Below are 25,341 nucleotides of genomic sequence, written 5' to 3' on the forward strand. Positions count from 1 at the left end.
GCCCCACCCCCGCGGGCCCGCGTGGGTCGCCGACGCCGTCTACCCCATACCCGTCGGTCCCTGGGGAAGGCGCGTCGCGTGAGGAGATCGAGGCCTTCCTCATTGCTATGAGGGCGAGGTCTCCTCCGGCGGGGCCTTCGGCGCCTGCGGGGCCGTCGGTCCCGTCTGGGGGCCCGAGCGGTTCGGGTGCTTCTGCCCCGACGCCGCCGGTGGCTCCGGTCCCGGCGCCGCTGGGTCCCTCAGGTTCGTCGCCGGCTGGTCTCCCGGCCTCTCCGGCGTCGGTTCCTTTGGGCCAACCCGTGGTACCGCCTCCGCGTGGTGCAGCGACTCCGCCGTCGGCTCCGGCCGGCGTCGGGTCCCCGGCACCGACGCCGCGCGGCGCCACCCCCATTCCCTCCCCGACTCCGGACACGGAGTCGGACCGGCGTCGGCCGACGCCGGATCCGACGCCGATGGGGCCCGTTGACCCCGATGTCTATATCGTCGACCCAGAATATGGGTATGATGAGGATGAGTATGGAGAGGGTTGGGAGGGGTCTGAGGACCCTTTATCCCGTGCCTGCCAGTATGATGTGGACTGGGTAGGTGATCTGGGTGATGCCAGTGGCCTGGACGAGTCGCCCAACCCTGGGTTTGTCTCCCCGTCCCCTGTGGCGTCTGAGGCAGGTGCTGCCTATTCAGTGGTCCTGATGAGGGCTGCCAAGGCCTTACACCTTGAGCTCCCCGTCGCGAAGGTCAAACCGAACATTCTGACCGAAGTGTTTAAACCGCAGTCATGCCCCCAGGAGCCTCTGCTGCCGTTTAATGAGGCCCTGACGGATGTCCTTTTGGGCACCTGGTCCAGGCCCGCTTCCGGTGCACCGGTTGACCGGAATGTGGCAAGGCGTCACCGTCCATGCTCGGACGACCCTGCCTTTTTATCCACCCATCCCTCCCCGGAGAGTCTGGTGATCCAGGCCTCCACTTCGCAGTCCGCATTTCCGTCGGCTCCGCCCGATCGGGAATCAAAGCGGTATGACCAGTTTGGTAAAAAGGTCTTTTCCTCTTTGAGCGCTGGACTGCGGTCTTGTAATACCGCGTGCCTCTTGGGCCGCTACACCCACTCCCTGTGGGATACGGTCGAAGAGTGTTTGCCGCAATGCCCCCAGGAAGTGCGGGACAAGCTCACCCGGGCCTTGGTTGAAGGCCGGGATGCGGCGCGGTACTCGATCCGTTGTGGTCTGGACACGACCGACTCCCTGGGACGGGCCATGTTCACGACGGTGGCGATTCGTCGCCATGCTTGGCTGAGATCTGCCAACTTCTCGCCAGACGTCCAAAATACACTCATGGACATGCCATTTGATGGCAGTCGCCTGTTTGGTGACAAAGCGGACCACGCGCTGGAGCGCTTCAAGGACTCCAGGGTCACGGCCAAGTCCTTGGGTCTTTCGACCCAGCGCCAGCAGACGGGTTCGTTTCGCCCCTTTCGTGGCCAAGGGAGGGGCGGTCCCACACGTGCTGCCAGCCACGCGCCGCAGAACGCTCCCCAGCGCGGTGGCGGCCGTGGTTTCCGCCGTGGTGGCGGTAGAGGCCAGCGGCGAGGTCAGTCCACGCCTCCCCCCGCTGCTGCATCCAAGCCTTCCTAGTCCGAGCTTTCGGGCTCACGTGACGCCAGTGGGTGGCAGGGTTCGCCATCACCACTCCCGCTGGCGCACGATAACATCGGACAGGTGGGTGCTGCAGCTCGTTCGAAGGGGCTACGCCCTCCCCTTCGAGTCCACTCCTCCAGCCATGCCACCGCAGAACCACCGTGTGTCGGGGGACCACTTGACACTTCTGTAGGAGGAAGTTACGGCCCTCTTGGCCAAGGGGGCCATCGAGCGCGTTCCTGGGCCAGAAGTAGGGTGTGGTTGCTACTCCCACTACTTTCTGGTACCCAAGAAGGACAAAGGAGGCCTGCGTCCTATCTTGGACCTACGGAACGTCAACGGCTTCCTCCGGAAGGAGAAGTTCAAGATGTTGACTTTGGCTCAGGTCTTGGCTGCTCTAGACCCACAAGACTGGATGGTAGCGTTGGACTTGCAGGATGCGTATTTTCACATCCCCGTCCTGCCGGCCCACCGGCGTTACCTGCGGTTCACGGTAGGCCACGAGCACTTTCAGTTTATCGTGCTCCCCTTCGGCCTTACCAGCACCCCACGGGTGTTCACGAAAGTGATGGCGGTGGTCGCAGCTCATCTGCGCCGGTTAGGGGTGTCAGTCTTCCCCTACCTCGACGACTGGTTGTTGAAGGCGGGCTCGCCCCAGACAGTCGTCCACCACCTTCAGATGACGGCAGACCTCCTGCACGAGCTGGGGTTTTCCATCAATGTGCCGAAATCACACCTGTGTCCCTCTCAAAAGCTCCTTTTCATCGGAGCGGTTCTCGACTCGGCGCAGTTTCGGGTTTATCCCCCGGAACGGCGGGTCCGGGATATTCAGGCTCTGATTCCCATCTTTCAGCCGTTATCCCGGGTTTCGGTCAGGTTGACGCTGCGGCTTCTGGGGCTGATGGCCTCCTGCATCCTACTGGTGCATCACGCCAGGTGGCGGATGCGGGCTCTGCAGTGGGACCTGAAGTTTCAGTGGGCCCAGCATCAGGGCAACCTATCCGACCATGTCCTGATCTCGGAGGGCACTGCGAGACAGTTGCAGTGGTGGCTTACGGACCGCGATTGGGTCAGAGGCAGATCCCTCTCCCTTCCCCAACCGGAGCACGTGGTTGTGACGGACGCGTCCCTCCAGGGCTGGGGTGGCCACTTGGGAGAGGCGGAGATCAGAGGCATCTGGTCTCCGGCGGAGTCCCGGCTCCATATCAACATGTTGGAGCTACGGGCGATTCGCCTAGCACTGAAGGCATTCCTCCCCTTTGTCAACGGGAGTGTAGTGCAGGTGTTCACGGACAACACCACCGCCATGTGGTACTGCAACAAACAGGGCGGTGTGGGGTCGTGGACCCTTTGCCAGGAGGCTCTGCGTCTCTGGCAATGGCTGGAACGTCAGGGCGTGACTCTGACGGTTCAACACCTGGCAGGTTCTCTGAACGCCAGGGCGGACGAACTCAGCCGTCGGTGCTCGGTGGATCACGAATGGCGTCTGAACTCGGACGTGGCGAGAGGCCTCTTTCAGCAATGGGGAGAGCCTTGGTTAGATCTATTCGCCACAGAAGAGAACGCGCAATGTCATCAGTTCTGCGCGTTGGAGTTTCCAAGACGGCACTCGCTCGGCGACGCCTTTCGGCGCGAGTGGAGTTGCGGTCTGTTGTACGCCTTTCCGCCTATACCACTTCTGCCCAGGGTGCTGAAGAAGATCAGGCGCGACCGGGCCCAAGTTATCCTTGTGGCTCCGGACTGGGCTCGAAGGTACTGGTATCCCGAGCTACTCAGCATGACAGTCGGTCCCTCGATCCGCCTGCCCCTTCAGGAGGACCTTCTGTCGCAGCAGCAGGGGACGGTCCTCCACCCGAACCTGTCCAGTCTCCACCTCCATGCTTGGAGATTGAGCGGCGACAGTTGAGGCCATTTGACTTGCCTCCTGAAGTCTGTGATGTTATTCTGGCAGCCAGGCGTCCCTCCACAAAGTCGGTATACGCCTGCCGGTGGAACAGATTTGTGGCATGGTGCACAGCAAAGGCTGTGGACCCCCTTTCTGCCCCTCTGTCTGAGGTTCTCCTCTTCCTTCTTTCCCTTGCCCAGCAGGGCTCTGCTCTGGGCACTATCAAGGGCTATCTTTCTGCCCTTTCCGCCTTCTTAAGGCTACCTGATCAGCCATCTTTATTCAAGTCCCCTATTGTATTACGATTCTTGAAAGGCATCACGCACATGTATCCACCTGCTCCGTTCGTGATGCCTCAGTGGGACTTGAACCTGGTTCTGACTTTCCTGATGTGTGCTCCCTTTGAGCCTCTTCATTCCTGTCCTCTCCGTCTTCTCACTTTAAAGACGGCCTTCCTGGTTGCCATCACCTCTGCCAGGAGAGTGAGTGAGCTCCAGGCCCTTTCTGTTAAACCTCCTTTCTTGTCTGTTCATCCTGACAAGGTGGTTCTTAGGACTAGACCTTCTTTCCTGCCCAAGGTAGTCTCTGCTTTTCACATTGGGCAGTCCATCACCTTGCCCTCCTTCTTCCCGCCTCCGCATCCTTCAAAGGATGAAGAGCGGCTCCATCGTCTGGACCCAAAACGTGCGCTTTCATTTTACATGGATCGCACACGCCAGTTCCGGGTGGATGACCAACTGTTTGTTGGCTACGTGGGTGAGAAGAAGGGAAGGGCGGTACAGAAACGAACCATCTCTCGGTGGGTCGTCCTGTGCATCAAAGCATGCTACTCTTTGGCTCGGAAGGAGCCTCCTGTTGGGCTGAGGGCCCATTCCACTCAGGCTACGGCGGCTACTACTGCCCTGGGCCGGGGAGTCCCTTTGCAGGACATTTGCCAGGCGGCTACGTGGGCCTCGCTGCACACCTTTGCGAGGCACTACTGCCTGGACAGTCAAGTCCGGAGGGATGGCTTCTTTGGCCGTTCGGTCCTCCAGGACTTTCTGGTGTAGGTTGTATTGGTTCGCAGACCCACCACCGGGGTTGGTATTGCTGGGGTATCTATTCTAAGGTAAGGAATCTAATACTAACCTGTTTCTTTCAGATGAACAAGTTACTTACCTTCGGTAACGATATATCTGTAAGAAACAGTAGTTAGTATTAGATTCCTTACCGCCCCACCCATCCTCCCCGTTCTGCGAACTGATACCTAGGGTTAAGGACATCCCTTTCAGGGCCCTAATTTCAAATGGCACCAGTGTTAGTTCTCACATGGCTCTGCGTGTTCTGGCGCGGAAAAGCTGTGTGCAAAGAACTGACGTCAGCGCGCGGAGGCGGCGTCTATATACTCCAGCGACGTCATCACGGCGCACGACGCCGACGACGCGGAGCCGCAGGGGACGCCTGCAGACGACGCCTACCGACGCGCAGGGGTACTGCTACGCAAAAGTTTCCGGATCCAGACTGACGCCTGGGGATATTCTAAGGTAAGGAATCTAATACTAACTACTGTTTCTTACAGATATATCGTTACCGAAGGTAAGTAACTTGTTCATTAGACCCAAACAGTTTAAACTAGAAAAAGCCCCCACCAAGAACAAGAGAATTATAAACCTTTGTAATTCATTTTCTTGCTCCCTTATTGCCTCCGGTACTATTGTAGGAAGCTCCTTCAATCAAGCAAATGAGTGTAAGATTAGATTTATATGGGGTGAACCTGTGCAAGAGAAGAGGCTTGCAAAATACTGTAGGGTCTAGGAGGAAGGGTAGAGGGAAAAAGTTTGGGTTAGTTTAGAGTAGAACAGAGCAGGTCTGTGGTATCCGGGATACTTTTCAGCAGGAACTGGTGACTTGTGTGCATAGATGTGACGAGGTTTCATTAGAAGATATGAGTCTTCAGTTCCTTTGAGAAGAGGAGATGGGACATTACTGGAACTGGACTGGGATGAAGTTAAATCAGAGCAGGAGAAAGTCTGACATCTTGGTTTTCTATCTTGCAGTGTCTGAAACAAAGCCTGGTGATACGACTGCTAGTGTTGCACAAGCCACTAGAGAGCTTGTCTTGGTCACCAAGTATGATGTGATGCTTAAGTTCATTGCCTTATAAATGATGCAACAGGCCATCAATATAATGTGGGCAGAGAGAAGTAGAAACTGGAGTTTCAGTGCATACGTCTGTTTGTCATTTTCAAAGATTCTTTATCATGAGGGACACAGTATAAAGGTTTCAGGTAAGTCTCAGGAATACTAATTAGAAGGGAGTTACACCTGTTGAGATAGGATGGGACCAATGCGTGGATGGTAATTCTCAGGTGGGGTTATGAAGAAAAAACGTAATTTTGTGGAGTAAATATGTTGGGCGGCAGGCCATTCTTCTTGTAAGAGGTCCTAAATTAACCAAATGTTCAGGTCATCATGAAAGTACAGAAAGTGTGAAGAAACCTTACTATGGAATAATATGGGCAAGGCATTTGGGATAAGAATGGTCCCAAAAGCATTTCTTCTATATGTATTAAGATTTTAGGACACTTGAATTAAGGATATATGGTTGTGGTGAAAACACCAACAGAGAGATGGCTGGGCTGTGAGCTTCTGCTTAATGTGTAACAGTAAAAAAGACTTCATGTAAAACATCTGTGAACATGACCTGGATCCTCCGTGGCCCTCCAGCAAGCTCAGATATGTACCAATGCATGAGCTTGTGCAGAAGGGACGGAGAAGTTGTAATCCATGCAGTTTTCTCAAACCTACCAGGAGATAATGCATATTGGATATGGAACGAACTTGTCAGAGGCTGTCAAGTATTTTGATTTGTTGTGACTTTCAGCAACTTGTTACCATACGTGTGCGCACACAAGAAAGCCATACTGTTATTTTTAAAGCTTTATTTTATGCGAGTTTGAGATCAAAATAAATGCAAGGGTATAATTTTAGAAATCAATCAAAAAGTAGTGAATTTAATGTTCTAAAATTCCAAGATCCCTCATCCATAGCATCGAAGATTTGCTACTTGAGAGTTCAGTACTTTAATGTTGCAAAAACATGCAAACTTGAATGAACTATTGTCTATATTTTTCACTCCACAGACTGCTCGTCTCTGAGGTAAGTCCAAATGATGTTTCTGCGAAAGGATTGCTGAGAGATCATGGCCTTAATGCAGATCTCTTGTCGTCCTGGAAGTATCGAACCACCTCTCTCTCTTACCCCCTAGATGGCTGTGAATGTATACCTTCCAGTATAATTTATTTTGAGACCTGTAAACATCGTGACCCAAGATGTCAGGTGAGAGAAATAACACAAGGACTCACGTCCAAACTCTTATTAAATCCACTATGACTTTTTCCAAGCATCAACCATTAATAAATACATGAACTCGAAGTTTACTAGCAGAACGTACAATAAATATAATACACATTATTGTATGATAATGAACATAAATGTGTCAACAACAGGCTAACGCGTGCCTCTTAAGAGACATATCGAGCAAATAGATTAAGAAAGGGTTGAAATGTAATAATTTTGCATTGTCGAAAGTACTGCACTGAAGGAGAAAAAAATGAAATACGTGACAGCAAACTCCCTCTGGAAAGTATGAATTATATTTAATCACAATTAAGCGTATTACTTGCACATTGATAAAAAAATTAGGCAACGCAATAGCCGTATGTGTAATTCGACTAGGCAATAACTTGCAAAAACTCATTAGAAAACGGGTACAAAAATTAGAAGTATTTTCTTCAGTAAGAAACTAGTGACCGATAAAAATGCACCTAGAATATTAGTACAGCTGAAAAATAAATAATTACCAATGCAGGATATTAAGAGACATTTATAAAAAGTTAATATTTCTTGCAGTGCATTTAATTTACAACAAACAATAGGATTAGTAGAACTTCAAAAAACACAGCACGTACAGTGACTTTCACAAAAGTACATTCCCCAGAAATCATTCAGTTCTAAGGAAAATACAGCACAAATCCTGCAAAAATTAATTAATTTATACTCAATGAAAGGACGTCTTTAGCAAAAATACTTTCAGTTTATCACATTTGATACAAATGTAATAGTTTCAGAAAATTACTTTGTGTATTCAGGTGGACACTCATAAACCTTTAATGTTTACCAACTCTGCTTCCAGTTCATAAAAAGTTGAAATAATTCAACAGCAACTGTCGGAAGTAACCCCGCAATCTGGACCCCCTTTTTCCTGTAAAACCCTGAATTCATAAGAGTACAGCATGCATTCTATCAATTTTAATATCAAATAACATTCTTTCCTTCCATATTCATATTGGTATTTTCTATTTAGGTGTTTCTCCAGAAAGTCCTATTTCCAAGGTTACTTAATAGGTTACCCTTTCTGTTGCACAAATGTTTGGAAACTTTACAGAATTGAACAAGGTCAGATTTCAAACCTCCCTCCGAAAATGTGTCACAATCCTTGCTATATCATATGAGTGCATTAAACTGTCTTTTTTCAATGAAGTATGGAAGATGATGTCCAGATTCTCTCAAATTTAAGAAGAAAATGTAGCCAGGCATTATGATCTTTAGATCAAGTGCCTGGAACACTCACTCCAGAATACCCCCTTCCCGGTCCCGACGTCCTATTTCAAGGCCATTGAAGCAGAAATTACCTCCTTGCTGTGGGATGAGAAACCAGCACGCATAGCACAATCTAAATTGACATGTAGCTGGTATGACGGGGGGATAGCCTTACCCAGTGTTCGATTATATTACTGGGCAGCACACCTGGCAATCATTAATCAATGGCTCCACACACCACAAGACGAACCGGCCTACAGACTAGACCGGAAGGTGCTACCGACAGAACGTGTGATGAAGGCCCTTTATACGAACAAATGACGGCATGCACTGACAGGCCCCACGGCCCACTTGATAAAAATTTGTCACACTGCACAGAGGGCTCTGGGATGGGAAGGAGTACTAACACTGGCCACTCCACTATGGGAAACACGCAGCCTAGGCACCCTGGCAAACACTAAGGGTTCAGGCAATGGGACCTTATAGGTATTACAAAAATGGGCGATCTGTGGGTGAAGGGGGAAATTATTACATTTGCAGCCCTTAAAGAAAAATACGGCCTAGCAGAGACGGAAGCCTACCGCTACGCCCAGATCAGACATGCCCTTCAAAGTACCATCCCCCTAGACACCGCACTAGTAGAATCATCGCCTCTTGAAGACAGAATCCTTACAGACCACATGGATAAAAAAGCCATATCCCAAACATACCGTAAATTAATTAATAATCTCCCGGACTCGATGGTTGTATTGCGTAGCAAATGGGAAGTAGAGTTTGGAGACATAGAGGACTCAGATTGGATGGGCGCGCTAGCTTCAGCCAGGGAGGCAGCGATCCCATCGCGCTTAAAACTAGTGCAACTGAAAGTGCTGCATCGTATATACTACCCCCGCACCACGATACATGAGCTCGGGCATGCGGCAGATTCACTCTGCCTTAGAGGATGCGGTCAGATAGGAATATATTTCCATATAATATAGGACTGTCCAAAAATACAACTCTACTGGGAACAAGTCCTGAATGGAATTTCGGAGGCGAGTGGGGTGGAGGTCCAGCGAGATCCTAGGTGTTGCCTATTAAATATATGGCCACCAACTGACCTAAATCTGGGGCTACAAACTTGGGCTACGCTTGGACTAGCGACGGCAAAAAGGAAAATAGCCAGAAACTGGGGATCCGGGGAGGTACCCACACAAACACAATGGGAGAATGATATGGACGCAGCGATGGTAGCTGAAAAAGCAGTCTATGCACACCGGGATGCCCCAAATAATGGTCCAGAATATGGGGGAAATGGAACGAGTCAAGAGGGAACATTTGTGAACCGCCAGGTACATCATCTACCCCTGAAGACAGTCCATAACATTCAGTGAGGCCCACTGTCTCAACTGGAACAAGCATGCACGGAGGGGTGGGGGTTGATCTGGGGGAAGGCTGTCCTCGACACATGCCTAGAATGTGCTGATAACTTGTGAACCATGTATACAGAAATATGAACAGCATTTACTCGTCACTAATGGAGATGATTGTTGTTTGTAAATGTATGTAAACTCCTGACACTGCAATGAAAATAAAAAAGTTTAATTAAAAAAGATTTCTTCAAAAGTGCCTGGAATACTGAACTATCAAAGAAGAAAGGTACTAGAAAGTAATCTAAAGTTCTAGTAACTAGACTAAGCTCAACACCTGCAACTAAAACCAATTATGAATTAGCAACATATCTCTAAGAATCCACATTTACTGCTTTCCCCAGCCCCCTCCGACTTGCTTCTAAACATGTTACCTTAACATTCCTGCACCCCCCTCTCCACAGTCTAAGCATATTTGTATTCATCAATGCTGAATTGGAAAGTTCGGTAAAGATTGTACTTTGTCAAATAAATATAGATTTCTGATTTTGAACTATTGAGGCACCGTCATAAAAATTGCACCCAAAGAGGAATCTTTACAGCAGCTATTATAAGCCACGCTGATAGCTTTTTTTTACAGCTTCTTTTAATGTTTGTACCTTGCTTATAATGTTTTACATTTTTCACAAAATGTTGCATTATTTTCAACTTTTATCTAAAAATTAGAGGTTAAATAAAAGTGGTACAAATGTGCTATGAAATTCGCTTGTACCCAGCAAGTCAACAGCAAAGGAGGAAAAGAGACAATACTCTCTCTTTGTTTAAACCACCACACTTTCCATCTCTAAGTGGTATTATAGTGCTTAGTAGTGAATGGTCTCTGTGTATAAACTGAGCTTGCAAGGTTGTTATACTGTTTCTACAAATGTAGCAGGACTGTGTATAAGATCAACTTGAACATCTGAGTATAGGGACTCAGTCCACATATATCATCAGTGAGTGTTGGTGTGTTTCAGCTAGCGCACAGTACCGCAGCTAACCCCTAAACCAAAGGTAACAGTTGTTGTTGGTAACCTCAAACATAATATTGAATATTTCCCTCAATGACCGACACAGTTTAAACTACTGGGTTAATTCATATGCATTTCAATAAATTCATAAACATTAAGAAGGCAATAGTGACCATTCATTTTCTCATGACTTTTTAATATTTCATAATCTTTTTTCTTATTTTTTTCAAAACATTATCAGACACATATTTTCCAACTGATTTAATTACTTTTACAGTTGTTCATTGTCACAAATTCATATTGACAAAATTCTTGTGATCCACGACTCCAAATCAGACCTTATCCCTTCTTAGAGGATGCGATTCCTGGGTTTCATGATAGATTCTGTTGACGCAATGTTATCCCTTCCATCTCGCTAATTATCCAAGATCAGAAACAAATTGAGACGTACGGTAGCAAAACCCACAATATCCTTGTGCCACCTAGCCAGAGTGGTGGGCCTACTATTGTCATCAATACAGGCCATATTCCCGGGTCCCTTTCATTACAGGGCACTTCAACACCTCAAAAGTAATCAAAATCTAAATCTAGCAACTAAACCTTAGGTGCACATTCATCCTGTGATTAAGGTTTTGAGAACACAGCATCTAGGCACTAAAGAATAAATCACGGTACATACAGGTCTATGATTCTTACTCAAAAATTAATTTTACATTCACAAAGGAAGCACACATCTTATATCTTGCATATAATATTTTGATTAAAACATCAAAGAGAATTCACCATTGAGTTTGAGGGTTACAGGAGTGGAAATGGAAAGGGCATCGTCTATGACATATTAAGGGAGTCCTTGAAAGATGCAGCTCTCGTGGGCTAGATTGAATACGAGATAGGGGAGTTCTTTGGACATTTCTAAATGGCAACGCTTTTAATGTAACAATCTGGGGTTTCTGTCATGACAAGTGGCCTGTGTAATTTGTAAAACAGAGAACTCATAGCTTAATGCAAAGATTAATGACTTTGAGGATGTTTTAGCTCAGCAGCCATTCATGCAACAAATTGGCCAATGGAAGTAAAGAGTAGGCAGAAGGCTCAAAGAATCATCTTTGCTGAGCACCACTAAAGGGCACACATACACAAACAATATGAACAATAGCAGACTAAAAAGATCGCACTTCCATCATAATATACAAAATATCTAGTGTCACGTGCAATACTCTTCTGGCACCTGCCGCTGTTCGGTGCAACTGTCCAGCAGATCAGGGATTTAAGCACATAGGAAGGTGCACCAGAGAATAGTCAATCTCCAATATATGTTCAAAATATCTTCTTTATTATATTTCTTCAGTAACACCAGGATAAAATCTAGCCAACGTGTTTCATTCCAATTGTATTTGGAACTTCATCAGGGCATAGAATAGTAGCAGGCGAGTGTTTTCTTAAATCATCTAGCATCCATCCATGAAATATAAATTTAGAATTCTCCACAGTAATTCACCAATCCAGCATGTAGCTAATGGCCCTGGAAGTATGATATCCTCCAAACAATGAAATGACGTAGGAATATTAGGAAGGAAAGAAGGATTGAGTCACATACTAACTCAATCAGAACAGAACTGAATAAAAGAAGGAGATATAACAATGCTCCAATTCCCCCAATCCTTCTACCCGAGCAGATGCCTACAAGAACTACCACTGTTGCAGACAAATCTGAAGACTCAAGTGGTTCACACGGAGGACACTGCAGACTATGTAAAACTAGTGGGAGATCCCATAAGGGAACAGGAGAATTCAAAACAGGCCACTTCAGAAAGAAACTCCTCAAAAGGCAGGAAGCCAGAACATAAAAGCCCAAACCTCTGGACTAGACTGGATTGCTGCCCACTGGCTGCGAATGGGAGATACCGCCAGACCCATTAAAAACATCTCTCATAAAATCCAAGATACAATTGGGATCGTAAATATATGGAGACAAAGATGTATACATGCACCACTTCTCAAAATTCTTCCAATGACACCCATACCATACGTCTTCCATTTAAAGGGATACAGAGACTGCTGGATAGTCTCTGCAACTACTTCAGAACAACCATGCAAAATCAGTCTCAGCCTCTCAAATGCCTAGCCTCCAATTTTAGTCTTGTTGCTGACACCAGAGCCAGACGGGGAGACCTCAGCAGAGATGGGAGATAGGGGAACTGCCATTGTGGAGAGACTTACAGCTGAATGAGAAGGGGAAACCAAGACCTCCTGCTCCAACCGGGAGCCACCAGTAGAACTTCTGCATGGTCTGACTGAATCGTCCTCACTATTCTTGATATTAACTGGAAAGGAGCGAAACAATATAGGAGACTCTGAAAAGAGAGAGCATCCGTTGCTCATGCTCTCTGTGATGAAATCAGGGAACAGAAGGAGGGAAGGAGTGTGTTGACCTCTGTGGCGAACAGATCCAACCAAGGAGTTTTGTTCTGCACCGTGATCAGATGAAAAAGATGAGGACACAGACAGAGGGATATTGACAATGGGAAATGGTGGCTCAAGTGATCCCCAGGCTCATTCTCCCTCCCCGGAAGATAAACTACCAACAGAGCTAAGCGATTCTGCTCTGCCCAACCACAAATCCTCTGGGTGAAGACAGCAAGCCTTGGGGACCCAATTCCTCCCTGTTTGTTGATGTGTGACCGAACCACTTGGTGTTGGTTTGAATGCAAATTGCCTGAACTCTGATCAATGGGGCAAACTTGAGAAGGGCCATCCAAACAGCTGCCAACTCCCTCTAATTGGAGGGTCGGGAGGCCTGAGTGGCAACCACCTCCTTTGAGCAGACTGTTGTTGACAGATGATACCCCAGCCCACACTGCTGGCATCTGTGGTCACTATGCAAACAGGATAAGGATTCAGAAGGAACCCCTTGACAGGTGTTCCCTCACCAACCACCATTGGAAATCCTGCTTGATTTCCGGATAGGAGCCAAGATGGTGGCTGAGTCAGACCTCAGCAACTCGCCTCCGCACTGCTCTGACCCTCTAAGGAGTATCGCCAGAGAAATACGCCCTGGCTTCGGATGCTGGAATCGCTGGTATCACTGGCGCACAACAGATCGGGGGCTGATTGAAGAACGAGGTAGTCCCCAGGTTGATCACCAATGCTGTAATCTGTCTCACAGTCTGCACTGGGAAGCGCTTGCCCGGCTACTGCTCACAGTGATCTCCGGCTGGGGGGAAATTGACGAGAGCAGACCCGGGTTGCATAGCAACCTAGACGCCGTCCGCGGAGAGAGGGAAGCATGCACGAGACTCACAATGGCAGCAGCCCAAGGAGGAGCACGGAGCAAGACACGCTCCACAGTACCTGCCCCGATTGCGGTATTACGGCCCGAGGCAAAGGCTAATGCAAAGGCGGATGCAGAAAAAAACAAATCCGGCGCAAATACCGGTAAAAAAAGCAAAAACTATGTTAGTAAAAACGTTAAATCCCCCGGAAACGAATGCCCCGCCTGCAGTAGGGGAGAACAAGCAATCCGTGCTTACAAGCCTGTTTCCCAAGAAAAATAATGTAGATTCAACTGTTGAAGCTGGTGGCACAAGGAATATGGGAGAAGCGGAGCAAAGACAGAGGCTGATCCCAGAGAGCTTGCCAGAAAACAATGAGGCATGATTATCATGGGGTTCAAGCAATGAGATTACCGTTTTGCTCACTAATGATATGACAGCAAACCCGCCCAAAAGGAGCAGGGGGCTCTTTAAAATGGGCTACCGGCTGCCGCTACTGCCGATACCACACCTAAGTGGGAGACAAACGACCTTCACATAGCCGAAGAAGTGGCGCTGCCTTTAGACACACAAACAAAGGGTACGCAGGAAGCCCTCCTGGATAATACTGAACTGGGCTACATGTCTCCTGATCCCACTGAGAAGTTCTTCTTGTTGAATGAAATTATGGACTCACATAGTGGCAGTAGCGACGATGGGTGTGCGGATACATCCGCAAGCAATGGCTGTAGGAGAGTAGGGTCTGCTTCCTATCGTCACCCCCACTTTTTGCTGTGATTCTCTGGTTTTTCGACTTTAGTGTGGCTGTGGGCCTGCTAATCAGACCCACAGCCCAGCTGTTCTCTCTCTAAATTGATACCATGTACTTTAGGTACATACCAGATTGGTTACTGGGTCACTCTTGTGAGCTCCTGTATAGTGTGCCATAGGTACCCAGGGCATAGGTGTACCTTACGCCTACCAGGGGCTGCAGCATGTATTGTGCCACCCCTGGTTTGCCTTCCCAACTGACACTACAGGTCTGTGCACACAGCTTGGGTAAGGTGGTGTAATCACCCCTTACTTAGATATAGTATACCTATATCTACCGTTATATATAGACACAGATACACCTATAAGCCACTCCTATGGTAGGCCTCGACAATCCTGGAGGCAGAGTACTTGGTTTTATGTAAGAGGGTGCCCTAGCATGAGCTGAGCCCCTCTGCAGCTTTTGGAACCATCTCCTTATAGCTGTTCTATGATACAGCCATACCATATACTCTTAAGTGCATTATAATCCTCGCGGTTAATGCTAACTTTGGTTTGGCTTTATCAAAACATGTCGTGTAAGGTGTCAAACACTTTGGAATACTAATCTCTCCCCCCCGGCGGGGGTAGCATTCCACCCTTCTGGAGGGAAAAGACACATAGCTTACTGCTTTACCCGGTTAACGTTAAACAGAGCCTCAGCATCACAAAATCGATGCTGCTGCCACAGACATGAGTCTGACCTCCTGTTGCTGGGGGAAACTCCAGCAAGGGCGGCCTGGACAATAGGTTTCCTGTCCAGGGAGGTGCCATCACCTCCCCAGACAGGGGTTTTGTGTACTGGGGCAGGGAGGGCTGCATTCAGTGAATGCATCTAGACACTGCCTGGGGCACACAAGGTGCTCCATGCATAGCCCGGTTCAAACCAGTTGCTGGGGCACTCCAGCCCCAGCTCTAGCAACTAGACAAAGGGACAAAGGGAAAGGGGTGTAACCACCCCCTTCTCAGGTCCACCCATAGGAGGGACCTAGTCAGCTACTCCAGCCCCCATCCTTAGTATAAGTATAGGAGCTGTGTCCCTGGGATTATCTTTGAAAGACAGATCTTGGACCTTCGACATTCCATTCTGACTGGAAGATGGAAGACATCTCCCTTGTGGTCAAGGAGTGACCACCCTGTGCAAACAGGCACAAACAGCAACTTCGCCGGTCTGCATTTTCAAGGCTCCTGTCGGAACCCGAAGACTCTGCGACACAAGAACTGGACGTCCAGACTTTTCTGACCCCGACCCACATCCACAGCAAAGCTGAGACCCGTGGCGGACACGAGAGACGTGGGACCGGACATATTGGACATCCTGCATTTTGCTACCTGCACTCCTTTCCTGAAGCCTCAGTAAGTTGGGCATTGGGGTACGAGAAGCCCCAGCTCCGAGCACCATTTGCACCGAAGCCCAGGCCCCCACACTCCGCCTTTGCATTTGAGCTTGATGCGTCTTCCCGGTTCCTTGCCAATTGGCTAGTGAGCCCCCTGAAGACGCCATCTTGAAATTACTTTGCTTTCCTGGTTGCTCCAGGCTTGCTACAGCTTCCCTGAAAAGGAGAAGTGCCACAGACCTTGCTGATCTGCAACAGAGCCAATCTCAACATCCTGCGTGGGTTGCGGTTGCCAAGGCTTGTTGGGTCCAATCCAGATACCGACACCGCAGTCATCTAGATCCATTGTGGGACAGTTTGAATCCAGTGCCTGGGCATCGTCGATGCCTCCTGGACCTCGTGGCTGAAGAGACAAACTCACCTCCTTCACCTTAAAGCACCCAACATTGCCTGGTTCCTTCCTGGTCACTGGCTAGTGACCCAGACTCTGTCCCCTCTGCTTTCAGGTTCTTCACATCACCGATCCACCCTTGGATCCACCCGGACACTTTTCCTCTGGTCGCCTGCAGCACTTCTTTGCAGCTCTCCATAGAAAACGGCGACAAAACCCGACACGAAAAGACACCTATGCACCCGGCTTCCCTGGGGGAGGTAACACGAGTACTCCGGTGCTCCTATGGGTCTTGACTATCGAAGTGTCCTAGTTTAAAAGGGTTCCATCCTAGTCCATCCGGAAGTGTCCTTAAATTGTAACTTTGAATCTTTTACGAACTTCATAGAAAGTCAATGGGAACCCGCGCCCGTGTTTAAACACTGCACACGACTCCCGTGGGTCTCCTACTTCCCCACCTTGGGTTGTTTAGTGTAGCTCCAGCGACTCTACTGGCCCTAGGCCTGCTTTCTAACTCTCACATGGTACTTATACCACTTTCTTAGTATATGGTTTGTGAGGCCCCAGGGCATAACGTATACTGTGCAACTTATCCTATATTAACTGTGTGACTTGTATTGTATTTTGATCTCTGACCGCATAAAGAGTGCGGAGGGGTTGTGTTTAGATTAAATACATATATATTTGATATATACCTTGTGTGGTGTCCTTTCATTTGGTATTCAAGGGATTATATATGGTAAAACAACTTGCTTAACTCGCCTACTGAAGTCTTAGTCTGAAGACTGCTGGTTCATGCTACCACTAGGATAGCATTCTATAAGGTTAACTTTACAACCATCATCAATAAGGGTCGGTTAGACTGGTGCAAGGTGCCCACTAGAACTAGTGTTTAACAACAAGGGGTGGTGATGGACAGAGTTTCTGAATTAAGCAGAATACTCTCACCCAGTCAAGAGATCAGGGCTAGATCCAACACCGTTTTTTAGCTCACTGCACCATCCCAGTTCAGAACCTGGCTATATGCAAATTAGTCTGTTCCTGTCCCAGTGCATGATGGGAACAGGGCAAACCAAACTACCAAGCCAATTCTTACACTGGGAAGGAAACAAGGTTCCGGGGACCGGTTTCTGCCATTTCAGGCGTCGTCGGCCCGGCTTGCTTGAATCCTGATGGTGCAATGAGCAAGGGACTCACATCTGAGTATACCCTTCCACGCTTAGGGTGGACAAAATATTTAACAACAAGGGGTGGTGATGGACAGAGTTTCTGAATTAAGCAGAATACTCTCACCCAGTCAAGAGATCAGGGCTAGATCCAACACCGTTTTTTAGCTCACTGCACCATCCCAGTTCAGAACCTGGCTATATGCAAATTAGTCTGTTCCTGTCCCAGTGCATGATGGGAACAGGGCAAACCAAACTACCAAGCCAATTCTTACACTGGGAAGGAAACAAGCTTCCGGGGACCGGTTTCTGCCATTTCAGGCGTCGTCGGCCCGGCTTGCTTGAATCCTGATGGTGCAATGAGCAAGGGACTCACATCTGAGTATACCCTTCCACGCTTAGGGTGGACAAAATATTTAACAACAAGGGGTGGTGATGGACAGAGTTTCTGAATTAAGCAGAATACTCTCACCCAGTCAAGAGATCAGGGCTAGATCCAACACCGTTTTTTAGCTCACTGCACCATCCCAGTTCAGAACCTGGCTATATGCAAATTAGTCTGTTCCTGTCCCAGTGCATGATGGGAACAGGGCAAACCAAACTACCAAGCCAATTCTTACACTGGGAAGGAAACAAGGTTCCGGGGACCGGTTTCTGCCATTTCAGGCGTCGTCGGCCCGGCTTGCTTGAATCCTGATGGTGCAATGAGCAAGGGACTCACATCTGAGTATACCCTTCCACGCTTAGGGTGGACAAAATATTTAACAACAAGGGGTGGTGATGGACAGAGTTTCTGAATTAAGCAGAATACTCTCACCCAGTCAAGAGATCAGGGCTAGATCCAACACCGTTTTTTAGCTCACTGCACCATCCCAGTTCAGAACCTGGCTATATGCAAATTAGTCTGTTCCTGTCCCAGTGCATGATGGGAACAGGGCAAACCAAACTACCAAGCCAATTCTTACACTGGGAAGGAAACAAGCTTCCGGGGACCGGTTTCTGCCATTTCAGGCGTCGTCGGCCCGGCTTGCTTGAATCCTGATGGTGCAATGAGCAAGGGACTCACATCTGAGTATACCCTTCCACGCTTAGGGTGGACAAAATATTTAACAACAAGGGGTGGTGATGGACAGAGTTTCTGAATTAAGCAGAATACTCTCACCCAGTCAAGAGATCAGGGCTAGATCCAACACCGTTTTTTAGCTCACTGCACCATCCCAGTTCAGAACCTGGCTATATGCAAATTAGTCTGTTCCTGTCCCAGTGCATGATGGGAACAGGGCAAACCAAACTACCAAGCCAATTCTTACACTGGGAAGGAAACAAGCTTCCGGGGACCGGTTTCTGCCATTTCAGGCGTCGTCGGCCCGGCTTGCTTGAATCCTGATGGTGCAATGAGCAAGGGACTCACATCTGAGTATACCCTTCCACGCTTAGGGTGGACAAAATATTTAACAACAAGGGGTGGTGATGGACAGAGTTTCTGAATTAAGCAGAATACTCTCACCCAGTCAAGAGATCAGGGCTAGATCCAACACCGTTTTTTAGCTCACTGCACCATCCCAGTTCAGAACCTGGCTATATGCAAATTAGTCTGTTCCTGTCCCAGTGCATGATGGGAACAGGGCAAACCAAACTACCAAGCTAATTCTTACACTGGGAAGGAAACAAGCTTCCGGGGACCGGTTTCTGCCATTTCAGGCGTCGTCGGCCCGGCTTGCTTGAATCCTGATGGTGCAATGAGCAAGGGACTCACATCTGAGTATACCCTTCCACGCTTAGGGTGGACAAAATATTTAACAACAAGGGGTGGTGATGGACAGAGTTTCTGAATTAAGCAGAATACTCTCACCCAGTCAAGAGATCAGGGCTAGATCCAACACCGTTTTTTAGCTCACTGCACCATCCCAGTTCAGAACCTGGCTATATGCAAATTAGTCTGTTCCTGTCCCAGTGCATGATGGGAACAGGGCAAACCAAACTACCAAGCCAATTCTTACACTGGGAAGGAAACAAGCTTCCGGGGACCGGTTTCTGCCATTTCAGGCGTCGTCGGCCCGGCTTGCTTGAATCCTGATGGTGCAATGAGCAAGGGACTCACATCTGAGTATACCCTTCCACGCTTAGGGTGGACAAAATATTTAACAACAAGGGGTGGTGATGGACAGAGTTTCTGAATTAAGCAGAATACTCTCACCCAGTCAAGAGATCAGGGCTAGATCCAACACCGTTTTTTAGCTCACTGCACCATCCCAGTTCAGAACCTGGCTATATGCAAATTAGTCTGTTCCTGTCCCAGTGCATGATGGGAACAGGGCAAACCAAACTACCAAGCTAATTCTTACACTGGGAAGGAAACAAGCTTCCGGGGACCAGTTTCTGCCATTTCAGGCGTCGTCGGCCCGGCTTGCTTGAATCCTGATGGTGCAATGAGCAAGGGACTCACATCTGAGTATACCCTTCCACGCTTAGGGTGGACAAAATATTTAACAACAAGGGGTGGTGATGGACAGAGTTTCTGAATTAATCAGAATACTCTCACCCAGTCAAGAGATTAGGGCTAGATCCAACACCGTTTTTTAGCTCACTGCACCATCCCAGTTCAGAACCTGGCTATATGCAAATTAGTCTGTTCCTGTCCCAGTGCATGATGGGAACAGGGCAAACCAAACTACCAAGCCAATTCTTACACTGGGAAGGAAACAAGCTTCCGGGGACCGGTTTCTGCCATTTCAGGCGTCGTTGGCCCGGCTTGCTTGAATCCTGATGGTGCAATGAGCAAGGGACTCACATTTGAGTATACCCTTCCACGCTTAGGGTGGACAAAATATTTAACAACAAGGGGTGGTGATGGACAGAGTTTCTGAATTAAGCAGAATACTCTCACCCAGTCAAGAGATCAGGGCTAGATCCAACACCGTTTTTTAGCTCACTGCACCATCCCAGTTCAGAACCTGGCTATATGCAAATTAGTCTGTTCCTGTCCCAGTGCATGATGGGAACAGGGCAAACCAAACTACCAAGCCAATTCTTACACTGGGAAGGAAACAAGCTTCCGGGGACCGGTTTCTGCCATTTCAGGCGTCGTCGGCCCGGCTTGCTTGAATCCTGATGGTGCAATGAGCAAGGGACTCACATCTGAGTATACCCTTCCACGCTTAGGGTGGACAAAATATTTAACAACAAGGGGTGGTGATGGACAGAGTTTCTGAATTAAGCAGAATACTCTCACCCAGTCAAGAGATCAGGGCTAGATCCAACACCGTTTTTTAGCTCACTGCACCATCCCAGTTCAGAACCTGGCTATATGCAAATTAGTCTGTTCCTGTCCCAGTGCATGATGGGAACAGGGCAAACCAAACTACCAAGCCAATTCTTACACTGGGAAGGAAACAAGCTTCCGGGGACCGGTTTCTGCCATTTCAGGCGTCGTCGGCCCGGCTTGCTTGAATCCTGATGGTGCAATGAGCAAGGGACTCACATCTGAGTATACCCTTCCACGCTTAGGGTGGACAAAATATTTAACAACAAGGGGTGGTGATGGACAGAGTTTCTGAATTAAGCAGAATACTCTCACCCAGTCAAGAGATCAGGGCTAGATCCAACACCGTTTTTTAGCTCACTGCAGCATCCCAGTTCAGAACCTGGCTATATGCAAATTAGTCTGTTCCTGTCCCAGTGCATGATGGGAACAGGGCAAACCAAACTACCAAGCCAATTCTTACACTGGGAAGGAAACAAGCTTCCGGGGACCGGTTTCTGCCATTTCAGGCGTCGTCAGCCCGGCTTGCTTGAATCCTGATGGTGCAATGAGCAAGGGACTCACATCTGAGTATACCCTTCCACGCTTAGGGTGGACAAAATATTTAACAACAAGGGGTGGTGATGGACAGAGTTTCTGAATTAAGCAGAATACTCTCACCCAGTCAAGAGATCAGGGCTAGATCCAACACCGTTTTTTAGCTCACTGTACCATCCCAGTTCAGAACCTGGCTATATGCAAATTAGTCTGTTCCTGTCCCAGTGCATGATGGGAACAGGGCAAACCAAACTACCAAGCCAATTCTTACACTGGGAAGGAAACAAGCTTCCGGGGACCGGTTTCTGCCATTTCAGGCGTCGTCGGCCCGGCTTGCTTGAACCCTGATGGTGCAATGAGCAAGGGACTCACATCTGAGTATACCCTTCCACGCTTAGGGTGGACAAAATATTTAACAACAAGGGGTGGTGATGGACAAAGTTTCTGAATTAAGCAGAATACTCTCACCCAGTCAAGAGATCAGGGCTAGATCCAACACCGTTTTTTAGCTCACTGCACCATCCCAGTTCAGAACCTGGCTATATGCAAATTAGTCTGTTCCTGTCCCAGTGCATGATGGGAACAGGGCAAACCAAACTACCAAGCCAATTCTTACACTGGGAAGGAAACAAGCTTCCGGGGACCGGTTTCTGCCATTACAGGCACCGTCGGCCCGGCTTGCTTGAATCCTGATGGTGCAATGAGCAAGGGACTCACATCTGAGTATACCCTTCCATGCTTAGGTTGGAAAAAATATTTAACAACAAGGGGTGGTGATGGACAGAGTTTCTGAATTAAGCAGAATACTCTCACCCAGTCAAGAGATCAGGGCTAGATCCTACACCGTTTGTTAGCTCACTGCACCATCCCAGTTCAGAACCTGGCTATATGCAAATTAGTCTGTTCCTGTCCCAGTGCATGATGGGAACAGGGCAAACCAAACTACCAAGCCAATTCTTACACTGGGAAGGAAACACGCTTCCGGGGACCGGTTTCTGCCATTTCAGGCGTCGTCGGCCCGGCTTGCTTGAATCCTGATGGTGCAATGAGCAAGGGACTCACATCTGAGTATACCCTTCCACGCTTAGGGTGGACAAAATATTTAACAACAAGGGGTGGTGATGGACAGAGTTTCTGAATTAAGCAGAATACTCTCACCCAGTCAAGAGATCAGGGCTAGATCCAACACCGTTTTTTGGTGAAGAATTGGCTTGGTAGTTTGGTCTGCCCTGTTCCCATGATGCACTGGGCCAGGGACAGACTAATTTGCATATAGCCAGGTTCTGAGCTGGGATGGGGCAGTGAGCTAAATAACGGTGATGGATCAAGCCCTGATCTTTGGACTGGGTAAGAGTGGTCTGCTTAATTCAGACACTCTGTTCATCACCACCCCCTTTTCTGAATCGTTTTTGGCCACTATAGGTGTGGCAGGGTATACTCAGACATGAGTCCCTTGCTCACTGCTCCATCAGGATTCAAGCAAGCCGGGCCGACGAGGCTGAAATGCCAGAAACCGGTCCCCGGTAGCTTGTCTCCTTTCTGGTGAAGAATTGGCTTGGTAGTTTGGTCTGCCCTGTTCCCATGATGCACTGGGCCTGGCTTGCTTGAATCCTGATGGTGCAATGAGCAAGGGACTCACATCTGAGTATACCCTTCCACGCTTAGGGTGGACAAAGTATTTAACAACAAGGGGTGGTGATGGACAGAGTTTCTGAATTAAGCAGAATACTCTCACCCAGTCAAGAGATCAGGGCTAGATCCAACACCGTTTTTTAGCTCACTGCACCATCCCAGTTCAGAACCTGGCTATATGCAAATTAGTCTGTTCCTGTCCCAGTGCATGATGGGAACAGGGCAAACCAAACTACCAAGCCAATTCTTACACTGGGAAGGAAACAAGCTTCCGGGGACCGGTTTCTGCCATTTCAGGCGTCGTCGGCCCGGCTTGCTTGAATCCTGATGGTGCAATGAGCAAGGGACTCACATCTGAGTATACCCTTCCACGCTTAGGGTGGACAAAATATTTAACAACAAGGGGTGGTGATGGACAGAGTTTCTGAATTAAGCAGAATACTCTCACCCAGTCAAGAGATCAGGGCTAGATCCAACACCGTTTTTTAGCTCACTGCACCATCCCAGTTCAGAACCTGGCTATATGCAAATTAGTCTGTTCCTGTCCCAGTGCATGATGGGAACAGGGCAAACCAAACTACCAAGCCAATTCTTACACTGGGAAGGAAACAAGCTTCCGGGGACCGGTTTCTGCCATTTCAGGCGTCGTCGGCCCGGCTTGCTTGAATCCTGATGGTGCAATGAGCAAGGGACTCACATCTGAGTATACCCTTCCACGCTTAGGGTGGACAAAATATTTAACAACAAGGGGTGGTGATGGACAGAGTTTCTGAATTAAGCAGAATACTCTCACCCAGTCAAGAGATCAGGGCTAGATCCAACACCGTTTTTTAGCTCACTGTACCATCCCAGTTCAGAACCTGGCTATATGCAAATTAGTCTGTTCCTGTCCCAGTGCATGATGGGAACAGGGCAAACCAAACTACCAAGCCAATTCTTACACTGGGAAGGAAACAAGCTTCCGGGGACCGGTTTCTGCCATTTCAGGCGTCGTCGGCCCGGCTTGCTTGAACCCTGATGGTGCAATGAGCAAGGGACTCACATCTGAGTATACCCTTCCACGCTTAGGGTGGACAAAATATTTAACAACAAGGGTTGGTGATGGACAAAGTTTCTGAATTAAGCAGAATACTCTCACCCAGTCAAGAGATCAGGGCTAGATCCAACACCGTTTTTTAGCTCACTGCACCATCCCAGTTCAGAACCTGGCTATATGCAAATTAGTCTGTTCCTGTCCCAGTGCATGATGGGAACAGGGCAAACCAAACTACCAAGCCAATTCTTACACTGGGAAGGAAACAAGCTTCCGGGGACCGGTTTCTGCCATTTCAGGCATCGTCGGCCCGGCTTGCTTGAATCCTGATGGTGCAATGAGCAAGGGACTCACATCTGAGTATACCCTTCCACGCTTAGGGTGGACAAAATATTTAACAACAAGGGGTGGTGATGGACAGAGTTTCTGAATTAAGCGGAATACTCTCACCCAGTCAAGAGATCAGGGCTAGATCCTACACCGTTTGTTAGCTCACTGCACCATCCCAGTTCAGAACCTGGCTATATGCAAATTAGTCTGTTCCTGTCCCAGTGCATGATGGGAACAGGGCAAACCAAATTACCAAGCCAATTCTTACACTGGGAAGGAAACACGCTTCCGGGGACCGGTTTCTGCCATTTCAGGCGTCGTCGGCCCGCTTGCTTGAATCCTGATGGTGCAATGAGCAAGGGACTCACATCTGAGTATACCCTTCCACGCTTAGGGTGGACAAAATATTTAACAACAAGGGGTGGTGATGGACAGAGTTTCTGAATTAAGCAGAATACTCTCACCCAGTCAAGAGATCAGGGCTAGATCCAACACCGTTTTTTGGTGAAGAATTGGCTTGGTAGTTTGGTCTGCCCTGTTCCCATGATGCACTGGGCCAGGGACAGACTAATTTGCATATAGCCAGGTTCTGAGCTGGGATGGGGCAGTGAGCTAAATAACGGTGATGGATCAAGCCCTGATCTTTGGACTGGGTAAGAGTGGTCTGCTTAATTCAGACACTCTGTTCATCACCACCCCCTTTTCTGAATCGTTTTTGGCCACTATAGGTGTGGCAGGGTATACTCAGACATGAGTCCCTTGCTCACTGCTCCATCAGGATTCAAGCAAGCCGGGCCGACGAGGCTGAAATGCCAGAAACCGGTCCCCGGTAGCTTGTCTCCTTTCTGGTGAAGAATTGGCTTGGTAGTTTGGTCTGCCCTGTTCCCATGATGCACTGGGCCAGGGACAGACTAATTTGCATATAGCCAGGTTCTGAGCTGGGATGGGGCAGTGAGCTAAATAACGGTGATGGATCAAGCCCTGATCTTTGGACTGGGTAAGAGTGGTCTGCTTAATTCAGACACTCTGTTCATCACCACCCCCTTTTCTGAATCGTTTTTGGCCACTATAGGTGTGGCAGGGTATACTCAGACATGAGTCCCTTGCTCACTGCTCCATCAGGATTCAAGCAAGCC

The sequence above is a fragment of the Lissotriton helveticus genome, chromosome 2_1 (assembly GCF_964261635.1).
Source record: "Lissotriton helveticus chromosome 2_1, aLisHel1.1, whole genome shotgun sequence".
NCBI classification, from domain to species: domain Eukaryota; kingdom Metazoa; phylum Chordata; class Amphibia; order Caudata; family Salamandridae; genus Lissotriton; species Lissotriton helveticus.